Source organism: Fundulus heteroclitus, chromosome 22 (genome assembly GCF_011125445.2).
Source record: "Fundulus heteroclitus isolate FHET01 chromosome 22, MU-UCD_Fhet_4.1, whole genome shotgun sequence".
NCBI classification, from domain to species: domain Eukaryota; kingdom Metazoa; phylum Chordata; class Actinopteri; order Cyprinodontiformes; family Fundulidae; genus Fundulus; species Fundulus heteroclitus.
In genome coordinates this window covers 10,848,765-10,855,584 of record NC_046382.1, presented here as the reverse complement: position 1 = coordinate 10,855,584, position 6,820 = coordinate 10,848,765, and the positions used below count along the sequence as shown (strand labels likewise).

Here is a 6,820-nt window from a genome sequence, read left to right as displayed (position 1 = left end):
AGCTGGGGATGCCTGCTGCAGCACAAGCTGAAGCTACTGCAATTTTAGAAATCTCCTCTTCAGAAAACTAATACCACTAATTATTTGGAAGACGGTAAATCGGATGTATATTTTTTTTTAGCACCGACAGATCTAAGCCTTTGCATTGTCGCTCATTGAAGGTGAACCTTCAACTCAGTTTCCGGCCGTTTGCAGCTCCTAACAGGTTTTCTTCCATGTGTGTCCAAGTAGGGCTGGACAATTAATTGCAATTGCAATATAATCTTAATTTTAAAAGATGCAATTTCCAAAATGTAGATTTCAGCAATTTTTGGCTATGTAACAATTAATGCATAAGACACGTTCTTTAGGGGTCGGTAATATGTTTTAAAGTGGAGAGTTGCTGCTGTGAGATAATTATTTTTTTATGTTTTAGAGTTTATATAATTGTACTTTTTACCAGAAACTTTCAGGAATCTCACCATAGCATTAAGTACCGATCAAACTGTTTAATACATGGACTTGGTTGTTGGTTGCACTTTATGTTCAACAAGGGTTGATGTCCAACTGAATAAAAAGTTATTCTCTTGAATAATATTCTGCTTATATTAGATTCTGATTGTTTTAAATAGTCATTTACAAACATCTTTATCTACTGGCCATTTTTGTTGCTTGTGGTCAATGCGGAGAAAAGTCAAAATAAATCACAATTGTGGTTGAAATATATGCAATTTTGATTTTTGTCAAAATCGTACAGCCCTAGTGTCCAGTATTTAAACTCCAGCCATCCTCCCATTAACTGAGCAGCTTTCCTGTCCTCCGCTGAAGAAAAACATTGCCACACACCATCGTGGTGCCGCCATCATGTCCCCCGGTGGTCGACGGTGTGTTCAGGGTGATGTGCAGTACCAGATTATTCTCCACACAGTTCAGTCTGGGTCTCATCTGACCAGAGCTCTTTATTATACATATTTAGATTACTTCTTTAGTTGCTTATGTTACACCCCTCCATAGATTTGCTATGTGCACAACTAGGAATGTGAAGAAAATGAGTGCACTGCAAAAAGAGAACTAAAAATAAGTAAAATTTTCTTGAAATTAATATATTTGCCCTTGATTTGAGCAGGTAAATAAGATTGTCTGCCAATGGAATGAGCATTTTTAGCCCTAAAGTAAGATAATTAGATCTACTGCACTTGAAATAAGATGATGGAGATGAGTTGTTCATATTTTAAGTGCAAAAATCTTATACCACTGGCAAATAATGTTATTTAAATGCTCAAATCAAGGAAAAATACTCTCATTTCAAGAAGAATTTTAAAATTTTTTGTTGTATTTTTGCGGTGTGAACCTTTGTTCCTTTCGCCATGCTTGTAGAAAAACGTACATTATTATGCAGCACTTTTAGTCTGAAGCCAAAAGCTTTTTTAGATTCTCAGATGCTATTCCTAGTTATAATTATCTTAAAAGCAACATTTATTTACATAATCTTGGATCTTTAGGGTGTTTAAATGTGTCACAATGTTCTGGATTAGTTGGAAACTGTTCTGCTAGATCTACAGAAAACCTTTTAATGTTTTCCTCTGACACCGTCAGCTGTCGCTGTACCTGCTAGGGTTGAGACCAGGTACGGTCAATTAGACCAAGAATGGAAACAGAAAATCAGTATTAGGTTTCAAAAATAGCATTTTTTTATTATTATTTTGATGCAATGCTGGGTGGCATGAAAGAAAGCAAATGTCTGCAACACGTTTGTTGGAACTGAATGAACAGTTCAGGCATTGTGCAGATGTAGCAACTAATTAGGGCCTCTTGAGCTAAAGGGTGTTTTCAGGTCAGTGCGTTAAAAACGTACTACCACAGAGATACGGGGAAATCCATCCGTTGGCTAAACCAGTTTAATCCTCACAGGGTCGCAGCGGGATGGCGCTCGTCTTCAGCAGTCAACGGGCGCAGGCCGGGTTACAACACAGTGACACTACTTGTAATCCCGCTGAGGAACACTTTTTGTTATACTAGGCGAAATGGTCCTTCCATCCTGAAAGTAGTCAATACATTATGTATTCAGAAAAGGGAGGTTTTAAAAAAAAAAAAAAAAAAAAAACAGATCTCTGTGGGAGCTGCAGGCCTGTAAAAACCCTTTGGATCGAAGGGTCGGGATTGGTTAGTGTTTTGGTTCAGCTCTCCTCTTATTGGCTGCACATGCGCACTGTAGTATTTATGTATCCGGTTAGCTTAGCGCTTAGCTTTAGTGTTAGCCGTTCATTGTCGCTCCGCTGCTCTCACTGTAGACGTTGAACATGGCTGAGAGTCGCAAGAAGCAAACCTCATACAAGTTTATGAGAAGAAGAAGGCCTCAGTAGAAATAAGACCAGAGTGGATTTGGGAGCTTTTTCCCCCACACACTTGGGGAAAACATTTGGAGAAATTGCAGACTTTAGCTCTAAGGTTGTTTAGAAAGGATAATGCATGTTTTGTTTTTTAACTAGGGTGTGCGGCGTGAAGCTGGAGGACCTAGAGCAGACCCATTCGTGCATTAAGATGACATAAGCAACTGTTCCACTGTGCAACCCCTATTTCTAAATGCAATTAATTACAATGACCCGTACTTGCAGTAGCAGTGACCCTAGCATTTCCCTCCTGTAAGAAACCACGGCCATACCCCAAATCCCATAGGTCCACCACAAGACCTATGCAAACCCATTACTCGCCCGTCCAGTTGCCACCATAATGGTGCACCAGCCACCACAGAGGCCATGGCTCCATAACTCCTCCACCACACTGCCTCTGGCTGCAAGGGGAATGAGGAATTAAATATAATGCTCTCACGTAAAGTCCACAATGCAAGCGAGGGAGCGAAGAGGAAGGAATTTGTCCGAAGCCCGTAAACACAACCATGGATTTGTCTCCCAGTGCCAGCTCCCTGAGCGACGAGGGCTTCTGGAAGGACAGGGGTGAGAGTATGCAGCCCGGGGTTTACGTAGAGGCCAGCCAAGCGGCAATGATACGCTGCTCTGGAAGAGGAGGATATATGGGGCTGGGAGAGAAGAAAAGCGGTGGAAATGTATATGTAAAGAAGCGGCGGCTAAGACGTACAGCCTGAACTGGATATGCTCAGGACTGCTGTGGCTCACACATACACGCATGCAGTTCAGACGGGAGCTGGGAGGAAGTAACGGAGAGCAGGAAAAGACGGAGGAATGAACAGGACATGCCCACTGAAACTTTCCAGAGTCTCTGCCAAAGAACCCCAAAAAGGAAAAAGAAAACAGACTGTCCACATGTGGTCCAAGTTCTTCAGAGTGGAGCGCTGAGCAGCTCTCCAAAGAGGAGGGGAGTCGGAGAGAAAGGGTTAAGCGGGGGGTTTTGGTTTTAATCAAATTACACGAGGCAGGACCTGGATGTCGTTTTTGCCTGCAGATGTTGAAAAAGTCAACGATCCAGGAGGTCTGGGAATGTACAGAAGGGAAAAGGTCAGCAGCTGAAACGCCTGATGAACAGAACCCGCTCTCAGGGTTCTGCAGTGAAATGTCAGCTCCGTCAAAGGCAGAACAGTCGTTTAGCTCAGCACCGAATACAAGGTCGACACAGAGCTGCAGTTGCTGTTTCTTCTCCGCGGCAGATGATTTGGAGTTTGGCCCTTGACTTGAAAGCTCTTGGCGAGTCTGAAGAGGAGCGGGCTCCGGGCCCGGTCCTCCTCAGTCGGCTCAGCCCCGGGAAGGTGAGCCCCGCAGTGGGTGTAAAATACCGCTGGGCAGATATATTTCGCCTATGAAATATGGATGCAGGCCTTGTGTGAGTGTGTGCCTGCCTGTGCGCGTGTCTCAGTGGAAGGTTAACTGGAGGGCACGGCTTATTTTGCTGCCCCAGACCTGGCGGTGCTCCAGATCTGGGAAAGTAGTCAGCAGAAGTGTCACTTCGTATGGCAACCCATTTGTGTATTTATCTAACTGCAAGGAGTTAGCAGTTTGCGGCTACGCTGCAACTTAACTAAACAAAAAAAAGGTACATTGATTAACTTGTTGACATGTTTAAGTTAAGACTTTTTACAAGTGTTGTTAAAAACAGTCAACTCGCACATTTTAAGCTTTATTAGAAAACTTAACATGTTAGGTCAAACTAATAGATCAGGGGCCAGATTTAAAGGTAACTGGTGAACTAGTTTACAAACCTTTTGTTGAACTGAATGATATTTATCCACCAGTAAGGCAACTATATCAAAAATGTACATTATTGAACATTTTGAACAAGTAGAAAATGTTTAGGGGCTCAAGTTAACGTGTTAAGTTTTAACTAACTTGTAAACCAGAGTTTAAGAGCAAGCATCCAGTAATAGTTTAGATCTTCTTCGTCTAGGTAGTGGGACTCCCAACTAGAGGTGCGCAGACTTCCCAGAGCTGTCAAAAAATCCAACAACTAGTTAACATTTTGAGCTGTGCAAGTCACCCTGTAAACATTGTTGGGCCACTACTTAGCAAGTGGACATACTTAGCTCCACTATTAAGGTCAAGAAAGCTTTAGCTAAAAGCATAATTTAGACCCTACTGGTTTGCTCATTAGTAAACCGTTAACATGTGAACAATTGAAGGAATAGTAGTTAAACTATTTAGACACATTAGTTGGTGTTTTTAGTCAACCAATGTCCAAGAAGAGACAAGATGACCAATGTCTGATGACCGTTCACACTGAGCCTGGTTCTGGTTCTGCTGGAGGTTTTTCCTTCCCGTTAATGGGGAGTTTTTCTTTCCACTGTCGCTTCATGCTTGCTCAGTATGAGGGATTGCTGCATCAGCAATGCAGACGACTCTCCCTGTGGCTCTACGCTTCTCCAGGAGTGAATGCTGCTTGTCGGGACTTTGAAGCAATCAACTGGTTCCCTTATATAGAAAATTTTTGACCAATCTGTATAATCTGATTGATTTTGACTTTATAAAGTGCCTCGAGATGACATGTTTCATGAATTGGCGCTATATAAATAAAATTTAATTGAATTGAAAAAGTAGTTCAGACAATAGTTGACTAAAACCACCAAAACTGCTGCACATTTTAGGCTCCACTCGATCTGTAAGCCGATCGGAGGTAAAAGTCAGAGATGTATTTGCTACCATGAAAATATTTTAGGTGTTTGAAGTAGATAAGTTGACATTTAAAGGACTAGTCTGCATTAGGAAGGCCAGAAAGCTTTACCAACCCCATGGGTATTTAGGCCCTGCAATTTGACTAGTTAGTTTCCACAATTAATCTCTTGTAAACTACTGAAATCTATGATGGCCCTAAGAAGTTACCTAGGAACCATTTGGCAAGCTAGTTGACATTGTTTAGTCGCAATAGTAGAGGTTTGATGTTAAGGTCATTAAATAGCTACACAAACTTCCATCCTGCAGTGTCCCTCTGCCTCTTCTCCAGGCCGCTGCTGCAGGTTGCGTGCAGGTCGCTGGTGAAGAGCCATGTGGCGAGTATCCGGCGTTCAGCTTTGGGCTTAGCAGGTTGCGCGGGGTGAGAGATGTGAGCTCAGGAGCACCAAGTCGAAGGAAAGAAAAAAAGCCTGAGTGGTTCACCAGTGGACCAGGAGTCAGCCGAGCCAGAGAGAATAACTGGAGGAAACTCCTCAGACATAGCAGGTGATCTTCTTAAATGGCCATGTAAACCAGCTTTTATAGCCATGGATGCTAGTTATTCTACAGGTTATTCGCAATAACAGGTGAGTGGTTCGACTGCTTCAAGGCGTTTTCTACCCAGACGTTTCACTTTGACTCAGAGTAATCATCGCTGTAGGAACCAGTTGTTGGGAGACGGCGTAATTAAGCTTCAATATTCAGATTTCTAAGCTATGACTGAAGTTCACCAACTTCCAAAATGTTAAATAGCTTCACGTCGATTTAATTTTTATAATTATTGCTGAAAGCTACCAAAAATTCAAAATGTTGCTTTCATAAAGTTATACTTTGATTCTCAATACAAAAACATCATGAGTATGCCATGCACCCAGGCTCAGCTTGATGGGCAGCAACAATGTCTTCTTTTGGTCATTTTGGATGTTTTTCCGGCTTGACGCCATGTTGATTCTCACCTTTATGCTCCAGAGCTGCAAAGCGCCGGGTTTTATACAGGTGGTCACAATGGCTGATGATCCGTTAAGGTAAATTCAACCAACGCTAGCTTCTATTAACTCTAAAAACCCAGGTAAGCAGCAAGGATGTACTTGTTTAAAACGTGTGTAAAAGCTTTTGACGTACAAATAATACAGCAAGGAACTATATTTGGTATGAAACTCTGCATTTACCATTAGAAAATTTAAACCTTCAGAAAAAAAAACAACTTTGCAGCTACTTTGAAAACAAGAGATTTTAGGTTTACTTTTATAAGTATTGCGTGAGCTCCCTGATTGTATGGGGAAGTGTCTGTGCTGAGAAGATGATCAGACTATCTAGAGGAAGTAAAAGTCATACGTTTTTTGTAGGTGAACATGCAGAGGGATCAGTTCAGTAATTAATAATTTGGTCTATTTGAGGGAAGGTTTCATACATATTTTTAAATGTCAACTTATTTGTAAAAAACTAAAACTGAAAGCAGGTACTTTCTTCTTGCTGTAGCTGAAAATGACAGACATCAGATTCATCTACTATAGTATAAGTCTCAGGACGGTTCTCTTTCTCTTCAAAGTGCAAACCAGATAGAGCCGCGGCTACAATGGAGGCTACAGACTGGGAGATGAAATCTGCAAGTTCTGACCTACCGACAAACGAGACCATCATCATAAGCACCTCGATTCTCCTCACAGAAGTGGCGTGCCCTCGCCATCGCCATCCTTCAGGGGCACAGTGTTAATTATTCATCAGCC

General features: G+C 41.9%; 1 long non-coding RNA gene across 1 annotated transcript; it reads left to right on the top strand.

Annotated features, from left to right (window-relative positions):
- Positions 1-474: 474 nt before the first annotated feature.
- LOC118557063 lies at positions 475-6,424 on the top strand. Its single transcript, XR_004927555.1, has 3 exons — positions 475-486; positions 5,530-5,531; positions 6,402-6,424. It is a non-coding gene; the product is annotated as an uncharacterized LOC118557063 (long non-coding RNA).
- Positions 6,425-6,820: the final 396 nt, after the last annotated feature.